Genomic DNA, 14,882 nt, shown 5'->3' with positions numbered 1-14,882 from the left:
GTTAGGGTGAGTTTTAATTTTTTTACTGTTGGACCCGGCCCACTTAGACCCCAACCTAGACCCGGCCCGGCCCTCAATCCGGTTAAATAACAAGGGCTGATTCCGGGTTGACCCGGCCCGGCCCACTTGACAACCATAACTAAAGGAGATGAGAGGAAGGAACGATGAGAAGCAAACAACATTCCTTTTATTAAGGTTATTTTATAAAGGGACTAGGGTCAACGACAAGAAAACTAAAACCTGACTCAATGCACATATAAATACTCACGTAGAGACCACTATTAGATCATATTAATTAATTAAGAAGTAATTACTAAAGCTAATTAAAAAAACATGAATATAATATATCTGGTGTAATTTCACAATAAGAGTCCGGAGAGGGTGGTTTGTATTCAAATTTTATCCTATCTTGTGAAGGCAGAGAGGTTGTTTCCAAAATACCCTTGCCTCCAAATAAAAAACAAGAATATCCTATTAAATTGTTGTGCTCTTAATAACAATAAATGAATGATTAAATGAACATGCAAATACACTAATTTATGAAATTTCAACAATTAATCATCAAAGAGGGGGTCTTCTTCACGTTTCTCTTTGTTGAAAACTTGATGATGTATCAAAATTTGTGGAAATGTGCATTCGCACAGTATAAAGATCATTCTGTTCACTGATCATTTCTTCCATTTGTAGTTGATTGTTTTCTTGGTCATGATGAGCCCAAGAACGAATATTATATTTAGTGAATCCTTCCAATTCATTTGCCACTTCTCTCATGGTAGGTCTTTCTTCTCCTTTTGTGTTAAGACATTTAACCACAAGCTCATTAATGGCATTAAGCTTATCCAAAGAGCCTTCTTTCAAAACCCTATGGTGGAGAATTTGAAATAAGCGATTCTCCTTCACAGAAGCTTTGAAATATGCGGATAAGCTCATCTCTTTGTTGGGCAGAGTGAGATCAATAGCTTCTCTTCCCGTTAACAACTCTGCGAGTACTACACCAAAACTATAGACGTCACTTTTATCCGACAATCCCATTTGTATGCCTTCCGGATCTAGATAACCCAATGTTCCTGGTATAAGTGAACTCATATCAGCCTAGTTGAAAGGTCTTAACCTCGAAGCCCCAAAATCAGCAATCTTTGCTGTGTATTAGTCATCTAGTAGTATATTTGCTGATTTGATGTCTCTATGTAGGATAGGTATAGTAGCTGTATTATGGAGATAGCTAAAGGCATCAGCAGCTTCAATAGCAATTCTTAACCGATTTCGGAAAGAAAGCCAAGGTATTTATCCATTTTTGGTGTGTATATGGTGGTGAAGAGTAACATGAGATATGTATTCGTAGACCAATAATGGAACTTCAGTCTCTAGGCAACAACCCAATAGTTTCACCATATTCTTGTGGTTAATTTGAGTCAGTGTTACAACCTCATTTATAAACTCTTCTATTTGGTTTTGCTCCAGTTGTTTTGACTTCTTGATTGCAACTATGCGCTGATCTGGTAGAACCCTTTTGTAAACTACATCATTGCCACCTACTCCAAGGATGCGATCTGGTAGCTTTTTTGAGCTCTTCAGCCGTAAACACCTTATTTAAATTGGAAAACATCTACTGTTTTAATAGCATACCACCATTTTGCTCGAAGAACTTCTCCCGTAATTTTTGAATTTTTCTCCTTTTTAAACCGAAATATATCCAAGTGACACTAACCAGCAGTGACAACCTGCAATTGGTAAATATAGTAGAATATCAAAAAACATTGGGATATTTCTTTTTTGACACTATCTTGGTAGACCATATTTTTGTTTATGCTCAAAGTCATAGAGAGAAGCACAGTGGGTGAGGAATTGTGTCTCAGGAGAGGGTACTTTTTTGGAGTGGGTAATAGTCTCAAAGACTTTGTGATGCTTGAGTAGTGCTTGTACAACAGCGGCATTTGCTTCTCGGCTGTGTGATTTTTGCCTTATTAGGGAAGTTTTTTTCTTGCAAAATTATTCTCGTTCTTTGTGATTATTTCCATGCTATTCTCTCATCCGCTATTAGAAGAATGGTGGATCTGCTCATCTGACAATATCGTACTACACAAGCCAGTAGAATGCACAACTAGAAGCCATAGCCCATGAAAAAATAATTAAGATTGGACACAGCTTGAAAAAGGGTGGTGATTGTGCAATCAAATTTCACTTTATCATATGATATGTTCGATGACATTATTGATGAAGATAGTTTACAACTTTGCGTTGAACATGAATATTTAATTTAAGTTTGGGGAGTCTTCACATTTTCTGGTTGCAAAATCTCCTCATTATAGTGTTATTTTGCTTAATCACTGTAGTTTTCTTTTTCTTATTTGAGAAGAATTTTCCATGTAAGTCTTGGTGGTCATGCTTTAGTCCCCTCGTTTACCGTGACATTTTTTGGACTCTTTCTTGTGTGGTCTGAATTTAAATATGCTCCGTGCGTTCTAAGTTACCCGTCCCAAATTGAGATGACATGTTGATTAAGAAAAATAATTAATAACATGATTAATTTACCATAATACCCCTATTAAATGATGTTTACATTTTAATTTGAAAAAAAAGTAATTAATGCAAAGGGTAAAACATCGAAATTTTTTTTTTTTGTCTTTTCTTAATTAATAAAAAATGACTAGTGAAATGAGATATCAAATTAGAAAATTTGAGATGGGTAATTTGGAATGGAGGGAGTACATCTGAGTATTAATATGTGCATTAAGATATAGGTTTCCAAAATCTTGAAATACATGAATATTAAGATGTTATATTAAGACATGAATACTTAATAATTAGGATTGTTTGATTTCTTGAGTCTGTATGTATAACACAGGTCTTGATTTAAAAACTAATAAATATATAATTCAAATAAAATACCATATTAATCTAAAATTATATCAAAACTATTTTTAAATATTATATGGATGATGATGTTGGTTGTGGTAGTAGCTGTGGAAATGATGACTGACAATAGTCGTTAAAGGTGGTTGCTGATGGTGCTAGTTGGTGGTGGTGACAGATGATAATTGTGGTGGATGATAGTAATAGTTAGTGGTAATGGTGAACGATGACAGTGGTTGGCGATATATAGTGGGGCCGGGGTTGAGGGTGATTGTCGGTAGTACTGGTGGTTGTGGTGGTAATGCTGGTTGGTGGTGATGATTATACATGCTGGCTAGTGGTGTCATGAATGTGGTGGTGATTGGTAGCTCTGGTGGTTACGGGTGGTGGTAGCTGATAATGGCTGGCTGCGGCAGTTAGCAGTAAAGTGAATGTAGGATGAATTGATACCTTTGTAGAAATTCTTGAAATGACGTCTTAATGATAATTAGACTTTGTTATAGATTTTAATCAGTTTAATATATTCAAACACATGAAGTGGTTGTAAAAACACGCATACGTTCTTAATAATTAAAGATTCAAATCTAAAAATACAGGCTTAATGTTTTACGAACGATTAAGACTAGAACTACCATAATCTGGCACTCATAGCTAATGATTTTGAGCTTGGATCTATTATGTTTAACTATATTCTTATCTGATGTTAATTTTCATGTCTATTGTTTGATAATTATATCACCTGCTATATTGAAACTTCATTAGCTTGATAGTTGTGTTACATACCAAGTGATAACTTTAAGATGGGGAAATCATACTCCTTCTGGCAACCACGTCCCTTCTGGCCGTCGCCAAAATATCCCTTCGGACAGGAACACTGAAACCCTCCTAGAGTGTTTGTGTAAATTCCATCACAAGGATTGTTTGTGCACTCATCAATATCTGTTAGAAGAAAACTCTAATTAGTTCATCAGAAAGATAAATGTACCCTTGTTCAATGGGAAGGGGGAGGGGGGAGGGGGGACGGGTGTTTAGCTCTACGGTGTCTGAAACTAATTGGCCCGAATATGAACCTTGGCAGCCTAGACTGAGATAAGGATTTCCGACATATCCTTCATCATAAATGCAGCGATAACCTCCACGCCCACTTTCAGAATCAATGCATAGACTATGTTCCATGCATAAATCGACTGTTGTGTTTCTAACCTCATTACAATTTTGAGTTCCAATTGCCCAGTCAAGCACAATAGGAAAATCACTTTCTATTCTGCTCATGAAGTTCGGATCCGTGAAGTCTGATACACCCCTAAATGTATACTTTTCGTGTTCACCAAGGAAGGCATAGCTACAGGGGTTAAAGGACCAGACTTTAGTGTGATTTCCAGTATCATCAATACCGAAAATGTTGTCAATCCCTTAGGGATGGCTGCTTGGCAGCAACCCATCCCGGAACAAGTCCCACTCGTGCTCACGTCCTTACCTCTTGAACACAGTCATACACCCAGTGCTGAAATCATGCTCTTCACTTCATGATAAACCAGAACCTATAGATGCGTCACATTATCTTTCTCGGATAATGTGAAAAATGTAACTCCTGTATTGATAAGCGTAGATCTTTCAAGTACTTCCCCATCTTGTTCATAGCAAATTCTTGCCAAAATATTTCTTATCCTTATTTGGCTAGTTGATATATATGTCGATGACCTCCAAGGCTCTAGTTGATAAGTTGACAGTTGAGGCTCCAGCTTCAATAGTCGAGTTTCCAGTGTTGAGATAGGCAATAGGAGGATCAGATGAGGTGTCACACCTGATATCAAATCTAGAGTCTATAGAGCAACCAGCATCAATACCAATTCCGAATGGGTAAGGAACAGTCAAGTTCAACATTTAGTTTGGCAGCCAGGCTTGGCCACGTTGTTGTTAGGGTTTTTGTTCGGATTTTCTTACCAAATTTAAGTTTTACTTTTTCTTGTAAGGAAAATAAAAGTAACCATAAATAGTTTTACTTTTTCTGAACTAACCTCATTCTTGGAAGAAAGGTTTTGGACATCTATAAATCCCTTCTCATACCAGAACACAATAACATCCACAATGTAGTCATTAAAGAGTCTTTGTTTAGGGGGAGATTTTCTCTCTTATTAGTTTTTATGTTTTTTATTTTAAGTTTTATATGTAGGCCACTTGGCCAAATCATATAATAAAATTATGTTTTAGTATTTTTTCATTGTCATCTTATTTATCGTCTCATAGTTTGCAACTAATAGCTTCCGTATGACGCCCTCTCGATTTCGAACCCAACTAGTGGTACCAGAGCTTACGGTTCAATGGTCCAATGGTGTGGTGAGACGAGATTAAACAGGTTCAAAGCGGTTTCAAAATCAAGCTGCAACAATTTGGATGATAATGAAGATTTTTGTCGAACTACATGTGGAGAACAAGTTTCAACCATATTTTCAACACTCCTGCTGCTGCATCTTTAAAAATAAAAATAAAATATTACTTTTAAACCAATTTTTAACAATGATATTTTAAACCTTATTTTTAACCATGACAAGCAGCAGTTATGAAATTATATCAAGAACGAAGTTCATGCACGTGATATGAAGAGAAGACAGATCAAGTGAAGAAAATCAAGCAAAAAAAGGAAGATTTATTAGGGTTTTTGCCCCGATTTTCTTACCAAATTTAAGTTTTACTTTTTTTCTTGTAAGAAAAATAAAAGTAACCATAAATACTTTTACTTTTCCTGAAAGGAAAATATAAAACTTTTTCATAGTTGGCTAACCTCTTTCTTGAGGAAAGATTTTGGACATCTATAAATAGAAGACTTCTCAATATAGTCATTAAAAAGTATTTATTTAGGGGAAGATTTTCTGTCTCATTAGTTTTTATGTTTTTTATATTAGGTTTTATATGTTGGCCAATTGGCCAAATCATATAATAAAATTATGTTTTTAGTATTTTTTTTGTTGTCATCTTATTTATCGTCTCATAATTTGCAACTAATAGCTTCCGCATGACGCCCTCTCGATTTTTAACCCAACAGTTGTTGTTACTCATGTTCATGCTCTCTACTGACATAGCTAATGTAGGTAGAATAAGAAGCAATAAGGCAAGAAAAGCCATCTTGCTACTTTAAGGTTTAGCTAAGCTTTATTTTGAAGTGATATATCTATTTTCTCTCATTACACACAGACACATAACATTATATATATATAAACTACTTAGCTTGATGAAGGATATATAATAATATATATTACTGAAATCCACTTGAAATTATTATTTCAGGTTTCGAATTTCTCGACATGTTAGGCAGTTCTTTTAATTCCTAAGCTTTAATAGTATAAGGATGTTGAAGATATTCACCCCTCATTGTGACAGTGTTTGATTGGTCGTGTTGTTTAAAAAGAAAGTAAGCTTTCGAAACCTATAACCTAAAACATTCCTATGTGGCTACAAAATAATGTCATTATGAGTGATTAAAATGAGAAGTTTGAAGTAAAATATTTTTAGATTCGTAGATGTAATAAAAACGCAAGTTAATGGTAAAATACTTATACATCACTTTTTCGCGAGTTCCATACCTCAATATCCATTTTCCCTGTACCTACCTTAACTATCACTCCTTTCTCTAATAAAACACAGCTCAATGTTGAGTAAGCCAAATATTGTTCCCACTCGAGAACACGCTTGTGCATGTAGGCTAACTCAACATCGAGGTTTGTTTTAATTAATACAAGAGAGTGATAGTTTATGTAGGTAAAAAGAACAATGGGTAGTTAAGGTATGAAATTTGTGAAAATGTGATGTTTTAGGTGTGTGTTGTACCATTAACGCTAAAAGCAATACAAGTGGAAACTATCGAGATACTTGTGCCAAAATCTAGTTCTTGAGAAAATTGTGAGATTCGGAGTACCGTTTGTCAAAGGAGTAATTTTGTATGCATATCAAGTTGTGTTGTAATAAAAAGGAGTGATGATTAAGGTAGGTAAATGGAACAATACATAGTTAAGGTACGAAACTTGTGAAAATGTGATAGTTTAGTTGTATTTTCTTTTACCATTCTCTAACAACAATTCAAGTGGGGTTGTGGGAACTATAGAGATACATGATCTAAAATCTAATTCTTGAGAAAATTGTAAGAATAGGAGTACAGTTTGTCAAAGGAACAATTTTGTATATATTTTGTTGAGAATTAAAGATTCAACAACTTGTCTGTTAAACTTAAATAATATATGCATCTGTTTTACTAATTCTCTTGTTGAAATAATGCAGATGACCTTAAGAGAAGAAGTGCTGTGCATGTTAGATAGATGCCTCAGTGGTCATGGCCTAGTTAACACTAAAAATTCTAGTTTCCAAATGATTTTGAAGGTGTGCCAAATTCCTCTCTTCAAGTTGACAATAAAATTTCTAGTTTCCAAATGACTTTGAAGGTGCGGCAAATTCCTCTCTACAAGTTGACAATAAAAATTCCAGTTACCAAAAGACTTTGGAGGTGTGACAAATTCCTCTCTACAAGTTAACTCTAAAAAATTTAGGTACATGATATTTGTGTTGATGGGAGGTACCATATATCCCTTGAAATTAGTCGAGTTGTAAGAAAGCTAGCCCGAATACTATGATTATTAAAAAACAAAAAGTTGACTCTAAAAGTTGCTAGGCAAGTTGCTAAGGTGGCTCAAGCACATTAGTGGTTTAATCTCAAAATTTAATAGGAGGCTTAAACTATTTTTAAAAATATTTGATCCTTTTTATTTGAAGTCTATTCTTTTAGCTTTTTGAGATGCAAAGTTGTTAATAATATTGTTTTATAATTATTTTCCTATAATAATTCTTTCACAGTTGATAATTTTGCCAATCAATTTAATCTTTCCCGAGACATTGTTGATCTTGGATAAGAATTTTCTAATTTTAGATTTTTTTTTGGCTGAGACCCCTCAAATATTACTTTATTCCCTATCTAAAAATGATTCTTTCTTTTTATATGAAAAAAAAAAACTTTTCTATTAATTATAATTTTTTGTTAAAAAAAATCTTTATTTTAATGGAGATAGTAATATATACGACATAAGATTTGATTTACAGGAAGCTTCTAAATACTACTCCTTTCGCCTCAAAATGTTTTTCTCAAATATGTCTTTAAGCTAAAAAGCATGATTTTTACCCTTTTAATTGTATTTTCCTCTAAAAGAAAAAGAAAATAATGGAAGTAAAAAGGAAACAAAAAGAGAGGGAAACTTAAATTACTAGACAAGAAAAAAGAGAGGGAAATCAATTATAATCTAGTACTATTTGCAACTAGGGCTGTGCAAAAATCGAACCAACCGATAAACCGAAACGATAAAAATGTTATTGGGTTATTGGTATTAGGTTATCGGGTTAATGGTTTTTTATTGGTTTTATAAAAATATTTATTGGGTAAACGGTTCGGTATCGATTTTAGCTTATTGGGTTATCGGTTATATTTAAATCTCTCCCTCTCTCTCCCTCTCTGTGTAGTTGTCTGTCTGTCCGTCCATCCATCCATCCATCCATCCATCTATATATATATATATATATATATATATATATAGATAGATAGATATATAGATATAGATATGTATATGTATATAAATTATATGCACTAATAATTCATAATTCAGTGATTCGCAAAGTATTAACCTATTCAGGGCAATAAAGGCACAATATAAAGTTCGGCTATTATCATAATATAAAGCTTGAAGCATTTATAGCTTCCAACAATTAGGATTCAATTTTTTTCTTAACTAACATTCAGTTCAAGTTTGAAGATTCTTGTATACTAAAATGCATTGCGTAGGTTTTGGCGGTAATTAAGATTTCATTTTTTATGTTAGTTGTTACTATTTCTATTTTATAAGTATTTTCTTATTGGTTAAATAAAAAACTAAACCATTAAGGACCAAAAACCGATAAACCGATAAGAAAATATTTTATTAGTTGGTTATTGGTTTTACATATTTAAAAATCGAAAATCGATAAACCAAACCAATAACACGTAAAATCAAACGGAACCGACCGATGCACACCCATATTTGCAACAGCCTAACTTCCGAGATCTGATAGAATCTGATATACTGATACAAACCTCTCATTGATACTGATTTTACGAATTTGTGGACTCGAATAATTCACCTCCAATTTCCATTTTACATTTAGGGGGCGTTCGATACGTGGATGGGATAAATAAAAGCTATCCCATGAAATTAGCTATTCTACCATTTATGATATAAATTGTGAGATAAAATAATCCAGCATTTTATGAGAAATTGTTGTTCCTTGTGTATCGTACCAATGATTTTCTTAAGGTAATTATTTTATGCTTCAAATCATAGATGAATTTGTAGAATTATGATGAGTAAGTATTTGATAACGATCCTAATCGGAGGTGACTAAAATCTATATCTAAAGGCGAAATAAAACAGTAAAATTAAAGGATATTTGAGAAATAAGAGATGAGAAGTGAAGAAAGAAAGACTCAATTGAACAATAATTAAGCCATGGAGAAAGAGAACTCAATCAAATGCCCAAGAAACCAAATTGAATCTACAATATGATAACTCGATGATCAATCAAGCGAAGAAGATAACACAAGCAATTCGAGAATCCATCCTAATCACTCCATCTAAGATGATATTGGGATTGAACTCAATTACTACCCTAACCTAGAGTAACTAAATATCAAATCTATTCAAGCCAATTTAATCATCCAAAATCTGAGTAATGAAAATGGCTAAGGCAACTATTTATAGTCATTACCTTTATAAAAATAGCCAATTACAAAAATAGCCCAAAGTAACTATTTTACAAATAACCCACAAGGGACTTTCTTGATTGCCCAACTTGCATCTTGATGCTTATGACTTTGTGTATTTATTTCTTCATGCCTTCCTCCATGCTCCAAGCTATCATCTTTATATAGAATCCCCTCCTAATGTACTTCAACCTAATCATGCTCGTACCATCTTCACCTTTTTCAAAAGGATTCGCCCTCTAGTCCAAAACTTACATATACATAAGAAGGAAAAACAACCAAACATTCATCATAGTATGAGGGTTAGCACGAGGGTTAGTGATAACAAATCTATCACCCTGCCAAGGGCGCACATACTTAACATATAACCAAACGTCTAAATAAGTTACAAATGATTCGTAACCCAACAAACAAGAGATACTTGGTTACATAAGAAACATTGGCAAAAGGGTGAATCAAATGAGCCATTGTGTTTAGGAAAACACACATGTAAATTCTTAATGGTTCTACATTTAAAAAAAAAAACACAAATCACCCTTTAAGTCAAGTAACACATGATATCCCACATAACTAAGTGTCATGTCATAAACAAGGTCATTCTAAGTTAAGACTCCACTAAATTCACTTTTATCTTGAAGAATGGGATTACTCTCAATTCAATATAGGGGTCAAATACAAAGGTATTTCCCACACAAATTGGCAAATATGTCTCATTTAAACCCATAAGATCAAGCAATAATACCAATAAATAATCACATAAGAGAAAATAAATGTTACTACTATACTTATCACTATGAAAGCCAATAACCTCACACATAACTTGCTTGTCATTTGGACCAAACATTTCATTGTCAATGCTACTATTCAACCCATTACCGGGGTCAAAGGGAAAGGAAATCCATATACATGGGTCAAGCATATACCTATTTTCTCCATTGGCACTTTCACTCTCACACAATATACTCCACTCAAAGTAAGAATATCATCATATGGAAACAATTAGTATAGAAAGGTGTTACTTAAACGAACTTCATCCAGGGTTTGCCCACCTATAGAATCACCCTTTGATCCACAAGCATTAAGACCTTGATCAAGCATAAGGTCACACAAGAATGAAGGGGTCATTGGAGAACATACACCCTCTTCTTTTCGATCACTATCCCCTCCAATAGATGTATTATTATCTTTCAAGAAGAGAGATTCATATTCAAAAAATGTGTCATCATACCATAGTGGATTCTTAATCACTTGGTATCCTTCAAGAGGGATTACACTACTATCATGCCAAGACACACCATTATGTGTTCCACCTTTATTAATCTGTCGATCTCAAATAAGGGATTATTCTTAAAAATACATTCTACTTCAAAATCCTCATGATAGGAATAAGGAATGGAACCACTATTTAAGAATTCATTATTTAGGTGCAATGACTTCACGTGACTATCTACATGACCAACTATATTAATGCCAACACTAAATTGAGGTTCCTTAAGTTCACCATAAAACTCCTCATTTAGTGGGTCGTCATTACATACGAGTTGATCAACACCAATATCAATTGATAATGAACTATCATTCAAAGCACATGTATTAACACTAGGTGGACACAAATTGATCTTACTAGAAAAATCAATTTAGTCATCAATATGATCAACTAGTGTATCCGCATTCTCAATATGCACATTATCAAAATATGGCAAAGAATCACATGACAATGTACTATCATTCATTGCACAAGTGTCAACACTAGGTAGACATAAATTGATCTTACAAGAAGAATTAATTTGGTTATCAATAGGATCAACTAGTGTATAAACACTCTCAATAAATACATTATCACTATGTAACAAATTGTCATCAAAATCATCACAAGACAAAGAATCTCCAAGCTCACCCATACACATGCCATCACTTACAATCAATTGGCTACTAGCCACATAAGGATCTTCAACTTTTGACAAAGTGTAAGGTTAAACTTTGTTAACTTGTAGCTTATTGGAAGGATTACATTTGCCTTGCTTTTAAACATTAGAGAATATTTGCTCATTCGGAAAGCCTTCTAACGCCTCATGATTTTTTATTGCTTGAGGTGTCTTACTAAGATTTCCTCCAAATGTACCTGTACAAGAATCAAGACAATTAAGAAAGGAAGAAAAGTGATAAAAGTTAGTGTAAGGTTGTGATAACTCTCTCACATTACTCCTCACAACCTCTCTTTTCCACTCTAGATTTGTGACATATCTCACTCTTACTTCTCTCAATCTTTTGTCTCTCAATTTTATTAGAGTTAGGACAAGTGCCAAGAATTTCTTGGAAAGGGTTTGGAGATCCCTTCACCTCTAACTTCCGCTGTGGGTTTTTAGGAGTAACCTTCATTTCAGTCATTGTATCATCTTCAAGCACATTTCAACAAGGAGTAGCTTGTTTTAATTTTGACTTCTTGGAGATCGTTATAGATCTTGTCAGGAGTTATTAACATGAAAGCATCTAATTTGTTCATCTTCAAAGGATCCTCAATTGTGAATGGTTCATTTGTAACTTTTATTTTATGGATCTGTATTTTCCGATCAGACACATCTTGAAATAATGAGTTTTCTCCACTTCTATGGTTCATTGATCCTCCCACCTTCTTCTAGCATTATTACCATATGAAGAACTAATCATATTGGAATGAGGATAAGAAGTACAGGTTCTTATACCATAAAAGTAGAGAATGTTCTATGACTAAGGTCCACACGATGTCTTTGAATTAGTTCCACCCATACATCTATACCCCCTAGACTAGGATAGCGAGTAGCACAAGATGAGGAAAGTAATTTGTCCCCACAACTCCCGCTTCTATCATAATTCTCCTCAAGGAGTTCATAATACATATGAGAGAAAGAATCATGCCTCACATCATTTTCATCACCATGGTGTGTAATATGAGAACCCACATACCTTCATCTTCAACATCAAATTCATCATAAGATACTTCTACTCCTTCATGTTCATCATAAGAGCCATAAGTTCCATACATCCCATATTCTTCTCTGGAGTAGTAATTCTCATCATTATGTCGATCATAATCTCTTAGACTATCATATACTTCATCGAATTCTCCAACATACTCATGAGCTTTATCACTTTGCTCACAATTACTCAAAGAATCCTCATGAAGTTTATCATCACTGTATTGTCCCTACAAGCATAGTCACTAATGTCATATCCACAATAATCTGAAGCTATGGATGACATTATCCTTTATATCACCTTTTTTATCTACAAAACTAGCAAACAAGTTAGTAATAAAAGCCTTACGTCACTCTTTAAGTGAACTCTTAACTCACCTTCTATGGATTCTTTCCCAAGTTAATAGTGTTACTAGCTTTGCTTAATTAATTCAAGATTATCTATTCTTATGGAGGAATGTATCTTTGTGACACTTGAAAAAAAAGTACGACTCAAATAAAATTAATAGACTTGAATCAAGAAATTTAATGCGAAATAAAATGAGGAAAGCCCTCAAAGAAACGCATAAGAAAAAGTTGAACTCAAAAAATATGATAATATTTAGTAGGGTAATCTACTAATTAAAATTAAGTTATGAAGAAAAGAAAGGTAGAATTAATAAAAAGAAACTAATTTATCAAGATTTGGACTTAAAGAGATATTCAGGAAGAAATTTGATTAAAATCATAAAGAAAATGGTCCAAACAGATAAGAGAAAAAATCTGAAAAAAAAGAGCTAAAAATTATCCCAAAAGGATACTTGAGGAAGCTTCCAAGATATTGTATCCTTGTACTTCTTTCTTTTGTCTTTTCTCCCTTTTGGAATATTTGCTTTTATACTGATCCCAAACACTTTTCTTTTCTCTTTCTTTTGCATCAAATCATTTTTTTTTTTGCATATTCTTCTTCTTGAAGATATGAAGATATTTCAAGAACATCAAGAACAAATATAAAGATTCAAAATTCACAAATTCCTCGATTTAACTCAAAATTGTACAAAATTCAAAACCTAAATTCCTTTTTTAATAGAGAACAAACTTCAATGACTTTGAAGCCTCATTTCAAGCCAATAATTTTAGATTTTGAAACTCATTTGAACTTTTATTCAAGTCAGGATGAACACCATGAATATGAAGAACCCTCAAAATCAAATCCAATGGATTTCTACTCCGCTTTAGTTTAAATTTTGAATTCGAACACCAAATGATAAGGAGAACAAACCCCAATGCAAATCAACTTTCAATTTAACCTGGATTTGAGAACCAACTTGTTCTTCTTCAAAAAAAGCCTTCAAACTCCAATAATGGTAGAATCTTTGAATCAACTCAAAATCAGACAAAATTCGCGATTCATACTTCAAATAACATAGAGAACAAACCCCAATAAGTTTATGCCCTAGATTTACACCCAAAAGCTTTAAATCTAAAAGTTTACTTTAAAACCTTTAATTCAATATGATGGAAGGCTTAAAACAACTCAGAATGACTCAAAACTCAAGATCTAGACCCTATTTATACTAGATAATGCAAATCTAGTATTAGAAACCTCAAGCATGACTCAAATGAAAATTACTTTTTTTGTAATTTTCCAAAAAATATTTTTCACTAATTTTTTTTTGAATTTTTTAGATTTATGACCCTAGGATTGAGATTCGTAAAAGTAAATCTCTAGCCTGACTCTGATGCCAAAATAATAACGATCCTAGTCGGATGTGACTAAAAATAATATTGAAACACGAAATTAAATAATAAAATTAAATGATGATTGAGAAATAAGAGATGAAAAGTGAAGAAAGAAAGACTCAATTGAACAAGAATTAAGCCAAGAGAGAAAGAGAACTCAATCAAATGCATAAGAAATCAAATTGAATGCACAATATGATAACCCGGTGATCAATCAGGCGAAGAAGATAACACAAGCAATTTTAGAATCCATCCTAATTACTCGATCTAAGCTAACATTGGAATTAAACTCAATTACTATCCTAACCTAGAGTAACTAAATATCAAGTCTATTCAAGACAATTTAATCATCCAAAATCTAAGTAATGAAAATGGTTAAGACAACTATTTATTGTTATTGCCTTTATAAAAATAGTCTATTACAAAAATAGCTCAAAAGTGACTATTTAACAAATAACCCACAACGTGCCTTCTTGATTGTCCAAATGACATCTTGATGCTTATGACCTTGTGTATTTGTTTCTTCATGCTTTCCTCCAGGCTCTAAGCTATCATCCATATATGGAAGCCCTTCCTAATGT

The 14,882-nt window shown here is 33.2% G+C and overlaps 1 pseudogene; it reads right to left on the bottom strand.

Annotated features, from left to right (window-relative positions):
- Positions 1 to 579: 579 nt before the first annotated feature.
- On the bottom strand, positions 580 to 4,737 carry LOC107872076 (annotated as a pseudogene).
- Positions 4,738 to 14,882: the final 10,145 nt, after the last annotated feature.

The sequence above is a fragment of the Capsicum annuum genome, chromosome 5, assembly GCF_002878395.1.
Source record: "Capsicum annuum cultivar UCD-10X-F1 chromosome 5, UCD10Xv1.1, whole genome shotgun sequence".
NCBI lineage: Eukaryota > Viridiplantae > Streptophyta > Magnoliopsida > Solanales > Solanaceae > Capsicum > Capsicum annuum.
Note: the sequence above shows the minus strand (reverse complement) of the source record. Positions and strands in the feature narration are given on the sequence as shown.